The 22,052-nt window shown below is 41.3% G+C and overlaps 1 long non-coding RNA gene across 1 annotated transcript in view; it reads right to left on the bottom strand.

The window, feature by feature from the left end:
• Positions 1 to 537: 537 nt before the first annotated feature.
• Positions 538 to 22,052, bottom strand: part of LOC123458584 — an 86,053-nt gene continuing 64,538 nt past the window's right edge. The window contains exon 2 of the long non-coding RNA XR_006635726.1: positions 538 to 588. This is a non-coding gene — a long non-coding RNA (uncharacterized LOC123458584). The remainder of the gene's footprint in view (positions 589 to 22,052) is intronic.

Below are 22,052 nucleotides of genomic sequence, written 5' to 3'. Positions count from 1 at the left end.
CAGGGCCTCCAGCCACCGCAAACAACCTCCAGACAAGTGTGCCCCCTTGTGTATCTGTCTAACATGGGTCCTGGGGGATCAAACCTGGGTTCTTTGGCTTTGCACACAAACACCTTAACCACTAAGCCATCCCTCCAGCCACTTTCCATTGTTTTTATGGACAGCACTCAGACAATCTTCCTTGAGACTGCTGATGTATTTGACAATAGTAGCTTCAGTATCCTAAAACCAGTCTCAGTGCCTGTAATTTTAACTTTTAATTTTAACTTGAGGTTTTCCAACTGAAAATCTTAAATCTCACAGTCCTATGTCGTTAGCCAAGCACATCAGTCCATTACACATTTAACCTTGATCAAACTATCTGGGCCTGGGCAGCAAAACACAGCCAGCCTTTATAAAAGTAATCCAGTCCCAACCAAGTCCTCTGCAGTCTTTCCTTCCCCCTAGAAAGCTCATTAGCCAAGCCTTGAAATTCAAAACTATCTGCACTTAGCATTTTCAAACTCTCACCTGACTAGTCCATAAAACTTGGCTTACCACTCTAGAAGGCATCTTCAGTTCCAAGCACCAAGTCTGAGCCCATTCCTACTAAATAAAAGTTTTGAAAGATCAAAATCCATATGGTCAGATTCATCTCACTCCACATTCTGGTACCAATTTCTGTAGCACACAGCTTCAGGTTCACTGAGATGAACTTCCAAACTAGGCACACTTATGAAAGAAGGGATATTTATTTAAGCTAACAGATGTAGGGGAAGTTCAATAATGGCAGAAGAAACTGACCTTCTTTCACAGGTCCAAGCAGACAAAGAGAGAAAAGCCACAAGCCAAAGACTAAAAGCCACACAGCACACTTCAGGAATCTTAGACAGAATTAAGCATTTTTGCATATCTTTAGAATGGAATGTCAAAGCCCCACCACACCTTAAGATCCACCCACTGACACCTCCTCCAGCCAAGTGGCTGCAGGTTCAAACTACAAGCTAATAAGACACAGAATACATTGAGGGTCATCTCTTAAAACTACCACAGTATGTCCCCAATTGCTTGAGGTATTTTTAGTTAAGTTTCCTACTTCAGTCTTCATCTGCCTGCTGAGGAGGAGGTGTCAGTAGGGGTGGATCTTGTAGTCCAGCCCTTAGGTGTGTTCAGAGCCGTTTGAGGTCTGGCTGTTCATGCTTGCTGGTTGTTGACGTTTGGTGGCGTTGGCTTCTCTGTCCTGCTCCCTTCCTCACTCTTTCTCCCTCTGCTGTGATGTGTGCTGCAGGGAGCCAACTTCGACTACTATGATGGAACCTCCCCTGGACTCTGTAAGCCTGAAAGAAATCCTTTCCTCTCACCACTATAACATAACTGAGTTACTTCTATATCCTCATTAGATTTGAAAACAGCTAAAAATACAAGCAAATATTGGTAAAATTTCAATATAGCTGGGACAAATAGATTAGAACAACTCCTTTGAAAATCTGTTGTAATGGCCTATTAAAATTAAACATCTATACTATGACTCAGAATCTCCATTCCTCAATATATACTGAAAACAGATGTATTAACAGTCTTATACAAAAATATTCATAATGACTTTAAGTCAAAATAATACCAATCTGGAAACCATTGAAGTATTTACAAGCTTGAAAAAAAAAGAGATAAATAATTATGGTTTATTTATATAATGAATTACTACTCAGAGACTAAAAAATGACTAGCATATGCAAAACTATGGATTAAACTTATAAATAGCATGTCAGGTATAACAGAGTTCAAATCTTATAATTACCTTCATAAAATGCTCAGAAATGTGCAAAACAACTCTCTTTTTAAACTTTATTTATTTTTATCTATTTGACAGAGAAATAGGGAGAGTGAATGGGCATGCCAGAGCCTCCAGCCACTGAAAATGAACTACAAACACTTTTGCCCCCTTGTGTATCTGGCTAACATGGGTCCTGAGGAATCAAATCTGGGTCCTTTGGCTTTTCAGGCAAGTGCTAAGCCATCCCTCCAGCCCTCAAAACAACCCTGAAGTGATGGGTGCAAGAAAAGGGTTATATTAGGAGAAAATGGTAAAACATAATAAAGGAAATGCTCCCTATTGAGTTGGGTTGTAGTGATAAAGGAGTATAGGAAAAAGCTAGCTTTTTAAAGGCAATTTTAGTTAGAGATTGAGTCCCAAAGAGAACCATGAGTTGGTACCCCACATGTCAACCTCACCCTGACACAATAACAGATCAATTGCCAGAAGTGGAATTCTTGTCCTATCAAGGATGATCCACAGCAGCCCTCTGTTGCCCACAGTCCAGTGCTACCTAGATGGGCAGGCCCAGGTGGGCTGGTTCTGGGTTCCACCCTCCAAATTAACAAAGCAATCAGGACTTCCCCTTGCCTATAACGGCTGCAGGCTTCTTCCTGTCTCTAGCTCTGCCCTGCTCTGCTCACTTCTATGCTTTTTATTTTTTTCTGACTTTGCTACTCTACTCTGCCTCTTTGCTAGGGCCTCAGGGACACATGTGAGTGTAGTGTCCTCCTCACTCATTCTGGCTGCGTGTTGGTGGGGCGGGAAGCATGAACTGTTTCTTGGTCTGAGGGAACTGTTCTGCTTTCCTCTGCTTCTGCTTTATAGTTTGCGGTGAGGTCTCACTTTCATTAAGTGCCCGATACTCCTCTGGTCTCTTAATCTACTATGACTGTGGATTCTTACACCCCAGATCTGCCACATGATTTCTTTCACTAACTCACCCACGGGTACTTTCACCAATTCTAGGCAGGCCTGTTACCTGTGTAATTTATTTAAACTAGTGGAGCAATGAGTGTAAGTATTTTTTTAATTATTTTTATTTGTATTTATTTGAAAGAGAGAGAGAGAATCAGAGAGAGAGAGAGCGAGCAAGAGAGAGAATGGAATGGGTGCACCAAGGCTTCCACCTATTGCAAATGAACTTGAGATACATGCACCACCTTGTGCATCTAGCTTATGTAGATCCTGGGGAATCAAACCTAGGTCCTTTGGCTTTGCAGGCAAGTGCCCTAACTGCTAAGCCACCTGTCCAGCCTCAAGTGTCACTTTCTTCATTACTCATTTCTTCTCTGGATTTCTTGGTCTCTGTATTGATATTTTCCCTCGAGCCTCACCATTTGCCCTCTTAACTATCCCCACAGGAAAACACATAACAGATGGCGCGTGTGTCCTTTCTAAGTCTCCCTACACATCTTCTAAATTCTACTTTCCATGTTTGTGCAGTCCTACCTCAGCCTTTCCTTGAAACCCTCAGTTTAACTTGCCTACACATACTTGTGGCTTTGTTCCAGGTTTTCCCCCAAAACCTCAATTTCTCTTAAATGAACCTTATAAATTCTGCCGTGTTTCCATATGAGAGTGTGTTTCCTACTTCCCATGTGTTTATGTCACTGCTCCAGTTTCCTTCCTAGATCCCAATATTCCTTAAATAAACCCCACAATTTGTGATTCCTCCCTAAAACAAACCTAAGAATTTGTTAATAAATTTGGGGAACCCAAGTCCCCAAGTCCTGTATCCATCACACATGTGTACACAGATGATAAGAAACACTAAAAATCAGTCAACTGGATACTCATTTGAACCCTATGCATACCTTACTGCATGTGTTTTATATGGTGATTCATTTTATTTTTTGTATGTGTGTGTGTGGTATGTGCATGTGTATATACATGTCTATATGTGTATGAACACACATATAGAGACCAAAGGTTGACATCAGGTGCCTTCCTTAACTGTCTCAATTGTTGCCCACTTTACTTTTTCAGACAAGGTCTTTCACTGAATCTAGAACTCACCAATTTTCCTGGACTGCCTAGCCAGCAATCCCAGGGATACTCTTGCCTTTGCTTCCCCAGTCCTGGAGTTAAAAGCATGCACCATCATGCCTGGCATCCAAACTCAGGTCTTCATTTTTGCTTGTTGTGGTGTTTGTTTGTAAAATGCGACCCCCAGCATCCCCAAATGTTTGTGATTAAATCTCATAATTAGTCTCTAGCTGGTGGAGCCTCTGGCCGTTGGGGCCTTGTTGGAAGAGGGGTATCACTTGGGACAAACAATAAGGGTTATAAGTAGAGCCTTACAGCTGACTCACTCATACGTCCTCCAAGCTGATGTGATAAGATATGATGTTCTGGAATCTACTCTACCATGGTTTCCCTACCGTGATGAAGTTTCCCCTTAAGACTGTAAGGCAAAATAAACCTTTCTATATATAAACTGTTTCTGGTCAGGTGCTCTGTCCCAGCAATGAGAAGATAATTGCTAAGCCTAGCATGGTGGCACATGCCTTTAATCTCAGTACTTGGGAGGCAGAGGTAGGAGGATCAGCATAAGTTAGAGGTTACCCTGAGACTACATAGTGAATTCCAGGTCAGCCTGGGCTAGAGTGAAACCCTACCTCAGGAAAAAAAAGAGAGAGAGAAAGAGAGAGAGAGAGAAGATAATTGCTATAGTTGGCATGAATTTTACCTATTGAGCTCTCTTTGTAGCTCCTCTTAATTTAACAAACCTGAAGAAGTTTTTTTTTTTTAATTTTTTTAGCAACAACTTCCATGATTATAAAAAATACCCCATGGTAATGCCGTTCCTCCCCCCACTTACCCCTTTGAAACTGCACTCTCCTTCATACCCCCTCCCCATCTCAATAATAAATAATATTTTACTTATGATATCTTTATCTTTTCCTCCTCTTATGATGGTCTTATGCAGGTAGTGTCAGGCACTGTGAGGCCATGGATATCCAGGCTATTATGTGTCTGGAGGGAGCATGTTGTATGGAGTCCTGTCCTTCCTTTGGCTCTTACATCTTTCTGCCACCTCTTTCACATTAGACCCTGAGCCTTTGAAGGTATTATACAGATATTGCAGTACTGAGCACTGAAGTCATTTCTTTCCATCACCATGATAACTTCTGAGTCGTCCCAAGGTCACTGCCATCTGAAAAAAGAAGATTCTCAACCAAAAGTGAGAGTAGCATTAATATAAGGGTGTGAACATTAAGAGAAGTGCTTACTAGGAAGTTTGATAAGCATAGTATATACATTTGGCCAGACAACAGCAGATGTTACACCCCTAGGGCTCATGACTACCCCTGTTTTAAGTTTTCAGTATCAAGGATCTATTCCCTTCCCATGGAACGGGCCTCTAGTCCACTTAGAGGGCAGTTGGTTTCCCCCATGACAGATGTGCCACTATTGCACCCATTGGCTCATTTGACTTGGCTGGCCAATTGCAAGGCTTGCAGTATCTACTGATGAGTATCTTCACTGGTCATGTCTCTTTCTACCATTGAACTGCATGCAGAATGGCTTCTTCCAGCTTTCTGTCAGCTTGTCTACATGGAGGAGGTTATCAGCTCAGATCCAGCAAGATTTCTCAGTGGCCTTGCAGACCAAGTGTATGGAGTCTTCAGCAATAGTTACCATCTATTCCTGCTGGGAAACCAAGGACCTCAGCAATGGCTTATAATGTTTTGGGGGCATCAGGGACCTCCCTGGCCAACAATTCACTGGAAGATATCCCATTCCTGGCACTGAAAAATTTCTAGCAACAATCTACAGCTCCTGAGTATCCCATTGTCAAAAAAAAATAGGATTACATATGTTTTATTTATATCCTCTTAGATTTTGATTAGATGTCCCTCCACCTTTCCTTTACTCAATCTCTTCCCCAGACCTTATTTTGGGCCTTTTCACCCCCATTAATCTATTCCTCTACTTACATATATACAATACCATCCTATTAAGTACCCCCTCCCTTCCTTTTTCTTCCCTTTCTATCTCTTTTCTAGCTTACTGGCCTCTGCTACTGAGTTTTTTCCTTCTCAACACAGAAGCTCAGTCATCTGTAGCTAGGATCCACATATGAGAAAGGACATGTGATGCTTGGCTTTCTGGGCCTGGGTTACCTCACTTAGTATAATCCTTTCCAGATCCATCCATTTTCCTACAAATTTCATAACTTCATTTTTCTTTACTGATGAGAATTCCATGGAATAAATATGCCATATCTTCATTATCCATTCATCAGTTGAGGGACATATAGGCTGGTTCCATTTCACAGCTATTGTGAAATGAGCAGCAATAAACATGGTGGAGCATGTACTTCTAAGGAAATGAGATGAGTCCTTAGGATATATGCCTAGGAGTGCTATAGCTCGGTCATATGGTAGATCAATCTTTAGCTGTTTTAGGAACCTCCACACTGATTTCCACAATGGCTAGACCAGATTGCACTCTGACCAACAATGTAAAAGGGTGCCTCTTTTTCCATATCCTCACCAGCATTTATGGTCATTTGTTTTCATGATGGTAGCCAATATTATAGGAGTGACATGGAATCTCAACGTAGCTTTAATCTGCATTTCCATGATGACTAGGGATGTAGAACATTTTTTAGATGCTTATATCCCATCTGTATTTCTTCTTTTGAGAACTTTCTATTTAATTCCATAGCCCATTTTTAATTGGCATGTTTGATTTCTTATTATTTAATTTTTTGAGTTCTTTGTATATCCTAGATGTTAATCCTCTATCAGATGTATGGCTGGCAAAGATTTTTTTTTTTCCCGTTCTGTAGGTTGCCTCTTTGCTTTATTCACAGTGTCCTTTGCTGTACAAAATATTTGTAATTTCATGAGGTCTCAGCAGTCAATCTGTGGTTTTATTGCCTGAGCAATTGGGGTTGTATTCAGAAAGTCTTTGCCAAGACCAGTATGCTGAATGGTTTCCCCTACTTTTTCCTCTAGCAGTTTCAGAGTTTCAGGTCTGATGTTAAGGTCTTTAATCCATTTGGACATAATTCTTGTGTATGGGGAGAGAGAAAAATCTATTTTCATCTTTCTACAGATAAATATCCAGTTTTCCCAGCACCATTTGCTGAAGAGGATGACTTTTCTCCAATCAGTATTTTTATCAAATATCAGGTGGCTATAGCTACCTGGACTTGCATCTGGGTCCTCTACTCTACATGTCTGCTTTTGTGCCAGTACCATGCTGTTTTTTGTTACTATGGTTCTGTAGTATAGGTTAAAATCAAGTATAATGATACCACCAGCTTAATTTTATTGCTCAGTATTATTTTAGATATTCGAGGTTTTCTGTGAATCCAAATGAATTTTTGGATTGTTTTTTTCTATTTCTGTGAAGAATTCCATTGTAGTTTTTAAATAGTTTTTGTTTGTTTTTGTTTATTTATTTGAGTGTGACAGAGAGAAAGAGGCAGATAGAGAAGAGTGAGAATGGGCGCCAGGGCTTCCAGCCACTGCAAACGAACTCCAGAAATGTGCACCCCCTTGTACATCTCGCTAACGTGGGTCCTGGGGAATTGAGCCTCGAACTGGGGTCCTTAGGCTTCACAGGCAAATTCTTAACAACATCTCTCCATCCCCCATTGTAATTTTGATGGGGATTGCATTAAATGTGTAGATTGCTTTTGGTAAGATTGCCATTTTCACAATATTGATTCTTCTGATCCAGGAACAAGGGATTTTTTTCCCTTTCCTAGTGTCCTCTGCAATTTCTCGCTTGAGTGTTTTATAGTTTTCATTGTAGAGGTTCTTTACTTCCTTGGTTAGGTATATTCCAAGGTACTTTATTTATTTATTTATTTTTGATGCAATTGTGAATGGGAGTGATTCTCTGATTTCATCTTCTGTGTGTTTGTTGTTAGCATATAGGAATGCTGCTGATTTCTGTGTGTTTATTTTGTATCCTGCTATGTGGCTGTAAGTGTTTATCAGCTCTAACAGTTTGCTGGTAGAGTCTTTAGGGTCCTTTATATATAGAATCATGTCATCTGCAAATAATGATAACTTGATTTCTTCCTTTCCAATTTGTATCCCTTTTATGTGTGTCTCTTGCCTTATTGCTATGGCTAAGACTTCCAAAACTATATTAAATAACAGTGGGGACAGTGGACACCCTTGTCCTGATTTTAGTGCAAAAGCTTCCATTTTTTTCCCCATTTAGTAATATGTTGGCTGTAGGCTTGTCATAAATAGCCTTTATTATATTGAAATATGATCCTTCTATTCCTCGTCTCTGTAGGACTTTTATCATGAAGGGATGTTGGACTTTGTCAAATATTTTTTCTGTGTCTAATGAGATCATCATATGATTTTTGTCCTTCAGTCCATTTATATAATGTATTACATTTATTGATTTGCATATGTTGAACCATCCCTGCATCTCTGGGATAAAGCCTAATTGATCCAGGTGAATGATGTTGATGATATATTCTTGTATTCTGTTTGCCAATATTTTGTTGAGAATTTTTACATCTATGTTCATGAGGGAGATTGGTGTGTAATTTTCTTTTTTCTTTTTCTTTTTGTTCTATCTTTGCCTGGTTTTGGTATCAGGGTGGTGCTGGCTTTGTAGAGGGGTTTGGTATGATTCCTTCTTTTCCTATTTTATGGAAAAGCTTAAGAACCAATGGTGTTAGTTCTTCCCTGAAGGTCTGGTAGAATTCAGCATTGCATCCATCTAGGCCTGGACTTTTTTAGTTGGTAGATTTTTGATAACTGCTCAAATCTCCATACTTGTTACAGGTCTACTTCAGTTATTAATCTCATCTTGATTTAATTTAGGTAGGTCATATAAATCAAGGAAATCATCCATTTCTTTCAGATTTTCATACTTTGTGGAGTATATGGTTTTATCATATGTCACTATGATTTTTTTGAATTTCTCTGGTATCTGTTGTGATGTTGCCTTTTTCATCTCTAATTTTATTAATTTGTGTCTATTCTCTCTTTCGTTTGGTTAGATTTGCTAAGGGTTTATCTATCTTGTTTATCCTTTCAAAGAGCCAACTCTTTGTTTCATTGATTCTTTGGATTTTTGTTTGTTTGTTTGTTTCTATCTCATTAATTTCTGCCCTCATCTTTATTATTTCTTCTGATTTTGGGTTTGCCTTGTTATTCTTATTCCAAGGCTTTAAGGTGAAGCATTAGGTCATTTACTTGTGACCTTTTTAATTTCTTAATATAGGCACTTAATGCTATAAATTTACCTCTCAGAACTTCCTTCATTGTGTCCCAGAGATTTTGTTATGTTGTGTTCTCATTATCATTTGATTCTATGGATGATTTCCTTCTTGACTTCTTCATTGACCCATTCATCACTTAGTAGTGTATTATTTAGTTTCCATGATTTTGTGTATGATCTATAGCTTTTCTTGCTATTGATTTGTAGTTTGATTCCATTGTGCTCAGATAAAATACAAGGAATTATTTCAATTTTCCTGTATTTGTTAAGATTTGCTTTGCGTCCTAATATATGGTCTATTTTAGAGAATGTTCCATGTGCTGCTGAAAAGAATGTTTATTTGCAGCATTTGGATGAAATGTCCTGTACATATCTGTTAGGTCCATTCCTTTTATGGCCTCATTTAGTTCAGACACCTCTCTGTTTATTTTTTCCCAGGATACCCTGTCAATTGATGAGAGTGGGATGTTGAAGTCCCCCACTACCACTGTTTTTGGTGTTATTTGTAACCTTAATTCTAACAGCATTTGTTTGATGAATTTGGGAGCCCCCATGTTAGGTGCATATATGTTTAGGATTGTAATGTCCTTCTGTTGGAGTGTGCCATTAATCAATATAAAGTGACCTTCCTTATCTTTCTTGACTAATGTTGGACTGAAGTCTACCTTGTGAGATATTAGGACAGCAACCCCTGCTTGTTTTCTAGGCCCATTTGCTTGAAATGCCATTTTCCAACCTTTCACCCTAAGATAATGTCCATCCTTTGTAGGAAGGTGAGTTTCTTGGAGACAACAAACTGTAGGATCCGGCTTTTTAACCCAGTCTGCAAAACTATGTCCTTTGTTTGGGGCATTGCGGCCATTGATATTAAGAGATATTATTGAAAGGTGTGTATTTATGTTTGCCATTTGTTTTTTGTAGTTCCAGTTCTACCTTTGGTCTCTTGTATTTGAGTATAGTTTTTTTTTTTTTTTTTTCCAGCTTCCTTATATGTGTGCTTTTCCTTCTCCTTGGCATGGAGGATTCTTTCAAGTATTTTCTATAGAGCTGGTTTTGTCTTCAAATACTCCTTTAACCTGCTTTTGTCATGGAATGTTCTTATTTCTCCGTCTACTTGAATGGATAGTTTTACTTGATAAAGTAACCTTAGTTGACAGTTGTTATCTTTCAGAACTTGGAAAATATAACTCCAAGCCCTTCTGGCTTTTAAAGTTTGTGTTCAGTAATCTGCTGTAATCCTGATGGGCTTGCCTTTGTAGGTAACTTGATTTTTCTCTCTAACTGCTTTCAATATTTTTTCTTTGGATTGTGTGTTTGGTAGTTTGATTATAATATGGCAAGAAGAGGTTCTTTCCAGGTTTTGTCTGGCTGGGGTTCTAAAGGCTTCCTGTATCTGCATTGGCATCTCTTTCCCAATTTGGGGGAAGTTTTCTTCTATGATTTTGTTGAAGGCACATACTATGCCTTTGGAGTGAAATTCTTCTCCTTCTACTATGCCCTGAATTCTTATGTTTTATCTTTTCATAGTGTCCCAAATATCTTGAAATTCCCATTCATACTTTCTATTAGTTTTTCTTTCTCTTTGTTGGGCTGTATTAGATCTGCCACCTGATCTTCTAGCTTAGATATTCTATCCTCTCCTTCATCCATTCTACTGGTGAGATTTTTCTACAGAGTTTTAAATTTCATTAACTGTGTTATTCATTGCTAGTAATTCTGACTGGTTTTTTTTCTTTATTATTTCTATTTCCTTATTTATGTCTTGTATTGACTTCTTTATTTTATTAAATTGGTGTCCTGTGTCTTCTTTGATTCCTTTGATTTCCTCTTTGATTCCTTTAATTTCTTTGAACATATTTATAATCATTCTTTTGAAATATTTCTCAGGCATTTTCTGTGACTCGTTCTCAGTGGAGGTCATTTCTGGTGCATTAATAGTTTTTGGTGGATTTATATTGTCTTGATTTTTAGTGTTTCTTGTGTTATAATGTATATATTTTTGCAACTTAGATTAAATTAAAGCTTTGATTTCCTAGTTAGCTGGGTATTCTTAGCTGTATCAATCAATCTATTGTTATATATCTTTAGGGTAGGAGCTTAAGGTGTTAGGTGTGGTTCTTAAGACTCTCAGAGTATCTACAAATGTGTTCTTAAGGGTTGGGTTTGCCTGCTATGGGAGTATTTAAGTAGGCTGAGTGGAACAAAATACAGATAGATTCTAAAATTTAACTAAGCAATGTACACATTCAATGAATAACAGTATTTTGAGTATTTATGTAAGAGTAGGTATTATAACTACCAGATCCTCTGTCAACAAAGAGGTTAGTGATTTATGGTCTGTTGAGTGTTACAAGTCAGCTTGTGACCAAGTGAGACCCTTCCCTGGTGCAATCCCAGTTACCTTTTTGGATGGTTTTGGTCTCAGTTATGCTGTGTTCTGCTTGCATCCCTCTTTGGTGCCCTGTGGGTTCAAGTAGGCTGGCTGGGTCACTGGACTGCTGTTCTGTTTTCTGGAGCTGGGCAATGGCTTTTTCTGTGGGGCAAGCTGAGCCTGGCCACTGTGGTCCCACAGACCTGGCACCACTGCTTCTGGAGCTGTTGCTGCCACTGCTGAAGCTGCTACTGCTGCATCTGCTGCTGCTATAGCCGCTGCTGCCACTGCCAGAGCTGGAGCTGGAGCCACTGCTGCTGGAGCCTCTTCAGCCTGCCTGTGTGGGCTCTGGATGCTCTGGGTCTCTCCTACTTCTCTGCTGCCATTTTAATTTCTTATACACCCCGCTTTTTAGTAAAAGTGTGCATTTTGCTGGGTATTCTTTGGCTTTTTCTCCCCTAGGCTGCTTTGGTGTGGTTCCTAAGCTGCCATCTTACCAGGAAGTACCCCCCCTTTTTTTTTAATCTTTGATGTTACACCTCCTTGGGCTCCTTCCTTTCTCTGCTTTCTCTTCCTGCCCAATCCTATTCACTCACATACACTTCTCAACACTTAAGTCACCCATGAGAAAAGCACAGGAAATCCACAGGAGTGATGGGTCTATTAGCTGTCAGATAAAGACAGTGCCCACAAGTCATGATCTGAACTGCTTGTCTCAATATCTGCAACAAACATGGATGGGCTAACTATCCCAAGTGCCACCTGATTTGTGCAATTGCCCCAAGAAGGAGTATTGCAGAAAGCATCTTCCCAGGAGAGTTATTCTTGGCTCATCCAAGCTGTGCCTGCTGCCTCACTCTGCTCACCACTGCCAGAGAAGCCTCCAAGCTGACCATGCAGCCTTCTGTGACCATGAAGCCTCGCTATGAGAAGAGGTGGCTGGGCAGTGCTCCTAGACACCCTGTGTTCTACTGACACAGAAATCATTTTCATCCATTCCTGTGGCTGGGTGCTTTCTGTAGTCTGCATAGATTGTCAGGGATTGGAGCTCATTAGTATATTTCTACTTTTATTTATGATTTTGCCTGGCATAGAGGAGAATTAAAGGCTAGAGAGATGGTTTAGCACTTAAGTGGCTTGTCAGGAAAGGCAAAGGATCCAGGTTTGACTCCTCAGTACCACATACCGCCAGATGCACATGGTACTACATATGTCTGCAGTTCTTTTGCAATGACTAGAGACCATTATGCACCCCCCTCTTTCACTCCCTCCCTATTTTTCTCTCTCTCAAATAAATAAATATTTTTTAAAAAAATAATTAAAACACACACACACAAAATATCATTCAGTAGAGACTCCATATCCTACCAATGGAAGGAGATATGGAGAGATCTAAACCTCAACAGTATGCTTATAACTTCCTGCTTGTCTGAAAAGAGATCAGTCTCTTACGTGTTCAATTGGAAGTCTGAATATTTGGGGTCAATTTCTCTCTTCCCCAAGAGTAAAAGTCCACAACACACCAATGAGAGCATTTGTATATATACTTTTCTGTGTCAAAGGGTGTTTTTCATATATAAAGAAGCACATAGGCATATATGTGTGTCTGAACATGTGTGTTTGTAAGTTTCTTGTAAGTATGCAGGTAGGTGCAAACATAGCTTTTTGTAAGTGGCAGAGATGAGGGAAGTGCAAAAAACATAACGCTCCAGTTTTCACTTACTCTAAAAGCTGAGTGATAATGTGAAAAATGTGAGTCAGAAAGGAGAAGGGTTGACTGTTTAATGAAGAAGAAATTCATTCAGAAGACTGTGGCTTATAACTGGTGAGAGGAAGTTTTGAACAATTTCTCGTAAAGTTACAATAGCCAGACCTACAAAAGGAAACCCCTCCTAGCTTGGAATTCCAATGTGTTTCTTAGAGTTTGAAAAGCGGCCAAATAAATGAGCAAGCATTTGAATCTAGAGTCTAGGGCATGAATCCATCCGTCTTTCCTGTTCCATCTACTTCCTCTCCATCACACATAGACATCCTTGCTGCTCTTTGAAGGGCTGAGGGTGAGTGATAGCTCTCAACTTAGTATCTTCTTTCCTGTCTATTCACTCTGGTTTCTCTCACACTCTCTCTTCTAGTGTCCACTGCTTAATTCAGGGAAAACTGGTACCCTTGAATTGTAGCCCTTTCTCGTTTCCTTTGATAAAATCACTCTCCTCTTCTTAGACATTTTGTTTCATTCTAGTGACATAGAAATATTTTCACTCATTCACGTGGCAGTGTGCTTGCTATCGACTGCACAAGTGGGTATACCAAGTCTCCGTGTGCAGTTGCTATGAGCGTCAGTGATCCACTGACAGCTTACACAAGGCCTAAAGCACAGTGGACTGCTCATCTTCCTTTCTATATCACAGTGTCATTGGCACCCAAAGTGTTTGGTTTATCAGAAAGATCACAATTTTTATTATTTATTTATTTATGTTTTAGTATTTTGTGCTTATTTTTATTTATTTATTTGTGAGCAACACAGAGAGAGAGGCAGAGAAAGAGAGAGGGAGAATGGGTGCGCCAGGGCTTCCAGCCACTGCAAATGAACTACAGACACGTGCTTCCCCTGTGCATCTGGCTAACGTGGATCTTGGGGAATTGAGCCTCGAACCAGGGTCCTTAGACTTCACAGGCAAAGGCTTAACTGCTAAGCCATCTCTCCAGCCCAGGACCACAATTTTTAAAGAAATGATAATATTAAACCAGCTGGTGATTAAAGGGAAAGAGAAACAGGGAGACATTTCTTTTCTCTATCTTCTATTCTGATTCCAAGGGAAAGCAAAGGTGGGAGATAAGAGTGGATGGGACCTGGAGGTTAAAAACAGCAAGATACTGATGGAGACATGGCTTAGCAGTTTAGGAGTTTGCCTGCAAAGCCAAAATACCTAGGTTAGGTTCCCCAGGACCCAGGTAAGCCAGATGGAGTTTTTTGCAGTGGCTGGAGGCCCTGGTGTGCCCATTCTCTCTCCCTCTCTCCCTCTCTCTCTCTCTCTCTCTCTCTCTCTCTCTCTCTCTCTCTCTCTCTCTCTGTGTGTGTGTGTGTGTGTGTGTGTGTGTGTATGTTTGCCTCTGTCCCTCTCTCACTCTCTCTCTCAAAAAAAATAAAAAATTGGTGAAAACAGCAAGATTGAGTCTGGTCCTTCTACACTGTCTGCCCCCCTCTGGATTTTAACTCCCATCTGTGTTCTCTTCAGGTCTCTCACTACTCCAAGTCCCCCCATTGACCAACAGGGTGTGCCCCTCTTTTGAGTCTGACTTGCTTTACCTAGTCCAGTGGGGGAAGGACACACTGCACAGGACGCAAGTTCAGGTTTATATTGCGTAACCAGTTCGAGCCATGGGGTGAGTTTGCCTTCCCCGGCTGCCATTGAGTAAAAGGTCCCTCAGTCTTTCAACAAGGTTATATCCGTACAGAACATACCAATATCAAATGCTGACAACTTCGGGGTGGTCATGAGGCACAAATCAGGTTCTCAAAATGCTCAACCCTCTCCTAGAAGATCCGCTACATTTTAGCCGGCCAGCACACGCACACCCTATGTCCCATCTGGGGTTGTCTGATGCTTAGATGCCAACAGCTCCCTACATCTTGCTTTAACTACTTGTAACCTGGCAGTACAGCTTTCTCCTTGCTTAGCAGTCAGCCCAGGATTATTTGGGAGAATCTCCTCACCATTCTACTTCATATATTCCTTCACAATAAGTATGTACCAGGCATGGCTGGGAACCCAAGACCCAAAGAAAGTGGAATGGGGCAGGAGAGATGGTTTAGCAGTTAAGACTTTTGCTAGCAAAGCCAAAGGATCCTGGTTCAACTCTCCAGGACCCACATAAGCCAGATGCACAAGGGGGCACATGAATCTGGAATTCATTTGCAGTGTCTGGAGGCTCTGGGGTGCCCATTTCTCTCCCTCTCTCTCTCTCTCTCTCTCTCTCTCTCTCTCTCTCTCTCTCTCTCTCTCTCTCTCTCTCTCTCCCCCACTTTCTCTCAAATAAATAAATATGCTATACAACAACAACAACAAAAGAATAAGTGGAATGGATTCTCTCCCTTCCGGAGACCAGTGCAGCCACTTCTCCATTTCAAGCAGTGAATTTCTGTTTCTCTGTTGTACCTTCCCAGCAGGCTTCAGTGTGCTGCTATTGTGTGTAATTTCTGCCACGGTCTGCTGAGGCAGTTCTCTCATTACATCCATTTTATGGGTGAGGAACGGAAGTGAAAATGGTTACATAACTTGCCTAAAACTAGTTAAATCTTTGAAGAACTCAAAATTCTCATTCAAGTACTCTGGTTCCAAAATTTTAAATACCTTCTAGTCTAGATAAGAGAAGTTGATGGACTGTTATGGGGTCATTCAACTGCCTTCGGGGAGAGGGAGACTTCCCTGGTGCAAGGCTGTTTTTCAAGGCTTTGAAACATGAATAGTACTTTAAATTTAAAAAAAAAATGACAGAGAGGGGGGGGGGGGAGAGAGAGAGAGAGAGAGAGAGAGAAAGAGAGAGAGATCTCCATAGGGAAAAGGTTCTCAGGAAAAACCTCCTGGTGGGAGGTAGAGGTCAGTGCATTTGTGTATATATCTTTCTGTGTCAAAGGGTGTTTTCATATAGAAAGAAGTACATAGGTATGTATGTGTGTCTGAACATGTGTGTCTGTGAGCATGATTTTCTTATAAGAATGCAGATAGGTGCAAACATAAGCAAAGGTTCTCAGGAAAACCTCCCAGTGGGAGGTAGCGGTCAGCGCTCCTGTCCTGCCAGTTCCCAGGGAGTTGGTGGAAATGAAGCGGTAATGCTGGTGTACACGAGGCTCCTGAAGACTTGAACTGAGTTCCTTATATTTTCAGATATGGTCTCCTCTTGGCATCCAATTCCCTATGCAACTAAAGGTGACCTTAAACTCCTAATCCTTCTGCTTCTACCTCTCCAGTGCTGGGATTACAAACAGTCAACACCACTCCTGGATATCTGATTCTTCTCAATGAATTTGAATTTCAAGCACTTCAAAGATTCAAAGGTGAAAATGTAAATGGATGGGTGAGTACAAAGTTGTCACATATACTCAAATAAGAAGAGGACTTCAAAGGCCCTGGACCAATGTCCCTGTGAGGCTCAGGCACTGTCTTGAAGAATAGCTCTGACATCTGGCCAGTATGTTCTCAGCGGCAGCATTAGGGATGACCATAGCTCTTAGGGTTCTGCTACAGTGTGGGACACAAAAGCCCATGAGGAGGTGGCTGGTGGCCTTTCCAGTCACATCAATACTTGCCAGAAAATTCAGCTTCCTTCACCATTCTGACATGACCATCAAAATGGGATTGGAGATAGGATCTTTTGCCTTGGTTCAGTTCGGTTTGGGTTTGTTGTTGTTGTTTTTTGAGACAAAACCTCATTTTGCCATCCATGTCGGCCTGAATTCAGTATGCAGACCAAACAGGCTTCAGACTTGAGGAAGCCTCTGCTTCAGTCTCCCAAGTACTGGACTACAGGTGTGAGCACAAACCCTACTAAGGCAAGATTGCTTGTTTGGCTTTAAAATTCCAGATGTGAAGAGTTAGTTGAAGGTAAATTCCACATAGATAGATTGCGGATGAGAAAATTGTCCATTAGAGCACATTTATCTGGAAAGGGAAGATTTAAGCAGCCACTGGAAAGAACATTTAAGATAGCTTTCTTTTTCCCTTCCTGCAGGAAGGTCATCTAGCTTCAGTCTTTCTACCGCTTACACTCTGCACTCACAAAGGAATAACCTTCCTGTGACGAGACGGAAAAGAGTGTTAATCATATCAAGAGGCTGGTGGAACCTGGATGGGGAACAGAAACGTGAAGAGATATGTGGGTGTCACTACCTTTGTTGTCTCAAAATGGCCAGCTCTTCGGGTTAAGTTTCCCCCATGAAATCCCCACTGAAAACAGAAACTATAATAATGAACTGAAAGAAAAAAATTCTATTTGAATTTTTCTTCCGGTGAACTGACTTTTTAGCTATTTTAGTACAGATTCTTGGTAGCTGAGGCATAACAAACACATTCATGTTTCCTTCCCACAGACACTAAATTTCTTCGAACAATCATCAGTGAGATGACACAGGTTACAGGGTGTGTACCACCCAACACCAAAACCACTAGAGGGAATAAGGGTGCTGGGAAACAGGTAGTTTCCCCCTAGGGACAGAGTTGTCACAGACCAGCAACTAGCATAAGTGGCCTCAGAGGTTCATAGGGGAGAGAAAGGCTGTCTTCTCATGTGTTGGTTAACACCCTGCTTTCCACAGATTCTGGAAAAAACCAAGCAAGCTCTTTACCACTGCAAGCTGACCAAATATTTGTGACGATCTGTGGAGATCCAGAGTGGGGAGCTAGACAGGAGGTCAAGAGGACATCTGAGCCAGCCCTTGCTGGGTAAATAAAAGTTTGGGGAGACTTAAAGGTGTCAGATACCTTCTATCCATAAGTCACCTCCAGAGGGAGGCCTCAGGACGCGCACAGTAGAAATGAGCCTTTCCCATTGTATCATAGGCCTCTTCCTCTAATTCATAGGGGCATGTAATGTGTATCACTGCCAAGCCTGCAGCTGTGCGAAACACAGGGATTCCCCGGCCACACACCCACCTTTGGAGAACTATAACAAATGTGTAACGGGTCATCATCACCCCTGGGGCTTAGCTTTGGGACTTCCTAATTCTCAGAGAAACTCACTTTGCATATCTGGACTGAGACCTGAGTGAAATGACACCAGATCTTCAGTTCATGTGCAGCCAGATATTTTTTAAAATTCCCCTTTTAGTATAATACAAAAATGATACTTATTTATTAGAAGAACAAAACATAAATAAAACAATGCTTTTTAAATAAATATGATTGTGCAATTGTAAGAGTTACCATCAATGCACTGGCATACAGGAGAGGTCAGCACAGTTTTTCTTAAGAACCAGATGGCAACTATTTCAGACTTTGAGAGCTGGGGTCCCTGTGGTGCAGAGCAAGCAGTCTTAAGCAACACATGCAGCGCGACTGTGGCTGTGTTCTCACTACTTACAAAAGCACGTGTCAGATTGGATTTGGCCACTGGGCCAGTGTTTACCAATTACCGGCTTACAGAATTGAGAATGTTCTCTGTGTGTACCATGTCAGATATCCAACTATGCATTCTGCTCTTTTTCACAATGCATCGTATGTGCTTGGGTTATTATTGGACACTTTTCATGGCATTCTGAACCAAATAGTCTTATGCTGTCCCATTTTATGAAGGTAGCCAGCTTTCCATGTCATTGGACAGTGAGGCATTTTCATTTTCTTAGAATTGTACAAACATTTTGCTGAACACCTTTGTGGACTAATCTTTTTCTTCAGTTCAAGCTCTTCTACGAAACAGATTTCTAGAAGCATCTTTCTTTGAAAAAACCTTGGAAAATATTGCTAGTTCTTTGTATCAACAGCTTCAAAAATTTACTTCTTGAACCTATGTGAGAAAGTGCTTCTTCTCCATCCCCACACCCAAACTGAACGTTACCACTTTGAACTACATGGCTAACTTGACAAGACCCAGAATGATGGCTGCAGTGGGGAACAGAGCAAAGGGCTCAGGCCTTCTCATCCCCACGCGCAGGCCAGACGGCCATCCCCACTCCACTCCCAGCCTCGGCCCACACAGCGTAGAGAACGGAGCCTGTTATCTTTCTGACTGTCTCTTCCCTCTTCCTGTCCACCTCTCATCTGGATGGAATGCAAATCCGCTGACTTCCTGCTTCTCTCCCTGCAAAAAGTCCCAAATGTCAATTCCAATTTAACCCTATTTTTGCTTTTCCTTTTTCTCTCTTCAACTTCAGACTTTTCCCTTACACTAGCTTATTGTTCCAGTGTGAGTTTTAAGAGCTGTGCTTACAGGAGATGATTCCTCATCTGGCCTCTCTTGCCTATTTTTCTTCATTGAAGCACACAATTCACAGGATCAAATAAAGAAGTCAGGGGTAATAGGTAGTTATGGAGTCTGTGCTGCAGGCTTTCAAATTCAGAAAACATCAACAATTACTAGCTCAAGAAGGCAAGTCTGTTGACTAAAGTAGGCCCATTTAGGGTCTATTTTGGCAATCCTGCTTCTGCCTAATTTACTGTCCCAAGCTTGATGTCTTTGAAGGCTTTCCCATATACTAACCTAGGATCAGATACAAGAGGCTCAAATTTTGGTGGTGGAAATGGGTGAATATCAGAGTTAGGAAGAGTTATTTAACCCTCACAAATTCAATTTTCAAAAATATTTTTATTTATGTATTTATTGGGGATAACTAGGTGGGGAGAGTGAGAAAGAATGGACTTGACAGGGTCTCTAGCCACTTCAAACAGTCTCTAGACACATGTGCCTCGTGTATCTGGCTTTGTGTGGGTACTGGGGAATAGAAGCCAGGTCCTTATACTTTGCAGGCAAGTGCCTTAACTGCTGAGCCATCTCTCCAGGCCTCATTTTTTCTTTAAAGTGGAGCTACTCCTATCTTTCTCTTGAAGTTGTTTGGAGAACAGAATTTTGCACTCTGATCCTAACAGCCTTTTCTCTCTTCCATCTTCACTGCCATGGACTTAGCTATGGCTGACACACTTGCCATCAAGACCTCTAGTGTCATTCCCCAGTAACCAGAAATCCAGCAATTCACAGTGTGCCCTTCACTACCTCCTCCCTCTGCCAGCTTGGAAGGTAACTCACACTGGGCTAACCCAGCCGCCACACACATCCTAGCCTCACCAGTCCTTGCTCATGGTAGTTAGGGCTTTTCCTCAGATGCTCAATTCTCTCCTATATTTCTACTCAAGGAGATCAAGACCACTGAAGTATCATCTCACTTCCAAACTTAACCCCTATACCCACTCAGCCCACAGCATTTTCCATGAGACTTCTCTGGAACATTTTAGTTCCTAGTGGAGTTTGAATCTTAGAAATGTCTCCCAAAGACTTGATGACCAGCCTATAGCACCAATACTGGGAAAAGATGGAATCTTTAGGATGGTATCAGGATGAAGCTAGGTCACTGGGGGTATATGTCTTTAAAGGAGATAATGGCCAGCCATCTCCTCCTTTCTGGCTTACTTCCCCTTCTCTCTCTCTCTCTCCCTCTCTCTCCCTCCCTCCCTCCCTCCCTCCCTCCCTCCCTCCCTCTCTCTCTCTCTCTCTTCCTAGGCAACATGAGGTAGCAGCTTTAATTCACCATGCATTCCCACCACAGGGTATAGTGTACCATCATAGACACAAATCCACCAGGTTAGAGGACTGGAATCCCTGAAATTACAAGCTAGAATACACCAATCTTCCTTGTAAGTTCACATCCTTTGACATATCGTCATAGTAGCAGAAAACTAGCCCAGTGTCCTAACAAATGTTCTCTGGATGGCCTGTGTGCCATAAACTGCGTAAACCTCCCATACAAAACAGATCCATTCCTCTTCTCCAACAGTTTACACAATGTAGCTTCTGATTTTGGCTATTCTGTATATTGGAAGCCATGGGCTCTACACCCAGAGTATATAAGCTTTGTGGGGACAAGATTGGCATTCTGTGTATCACTAAACGTTGTATAGCATGTAGAGTAGGTATAGAAAGGACGTTTGTGGAATGATTGAATGTTGGGTTGCCAACAAGAAACAAGGACCTGTTTGAGGACAGATAGTTTCTTCTTCTCATGCTGGTAGTTCAGAGATAGGCACCATAAATCCCAGGTAAGGGAGTTTGGGTGGAAATGGGTTGATAACTGTGTTGCTGCCTGATTCTCTTCCTTTAACTCTTGCCAAGGACAACAAAATTCAGCAAAAACAATAGCTAACAGATAGTTGGAAAAGTGCTTCTCAAACCTGAGTATCATCCTAGGTGAGAAATACTCTATTTCCTGGAAGAGATGAGCTCACAAGTTATTAAAATTGATGCTTTGTAACTATGATTAGTAATAACCATTGTTGCAGATAGCTGACTTAAACATGCATCGCTTGTTTGCTGAGAAAACTTGTGTGAGAGAGTGTTCACCTCTGGGCCTCAGTTTCCTTTTCTGTAGGACGTGGGGCAAAAACTAAACAAAATGAATTGAAGTACACTTTAGTTTCTATCTCAGTATGGAATTGGGTGGAGAAGTAGGAACAGTTGTATTCCTATAATTGTTCTAATAATCTAGTGAGATAGCAAGAACTAGCGTTTTTCTTATTTAAAAAGCCAACTCTAGCCTGAAAGTGGACACTGTGGTCACTCAAACCTCACCAGAATAGATGTAGAGGCTACAGAGAAAGCAGCACCAAAGCAGATCCCTTATGCTTGCTAAGCCAAGACTCAGAGAACATGGAAAATGAGGGGATGGAGCGACGGTAAGAGCCTCAGGGTTGAGCCTGAAGTTCCCCGACTCACATCCACCATCGCACACTCACCTCCACCATCACACACTCACCTCCACCATCGCACACTCACCTCCTCCATCACACTCACCTCCACCATCACACACTCACCTCCACCATCACACACTCACCTCCTCCATCACATACTCACCTCCACCATCACACACTCACCTCCTCCATCACACACTCACCTCCACCATCACACACCCACATCCACCATCACACACTCACCTCCACCATTACACACTCCCCTCCTCCATCACATACTCACCTC

This window comes from Jaculus jaculus, chromosome 2, assembly GCF_020740685.1.
Source record: "Jaculus jaculus isolate mJacJac1 chromosome 2, mJacJac1.mat.Y.cur, whole genome shotgun sequence".
Classification (NCBI taxonomy): domain Eukaryota; kingdom Metazoa; phylum Chordata; class Mammalia; order Rodentia; family Dipodidae; genus Jaculus; species Jaculus jaculus.
Note: the sequence above shows the minus strand (reverse complement) of the source record. Positions and strands in the feature narration are given on the sequence as shown.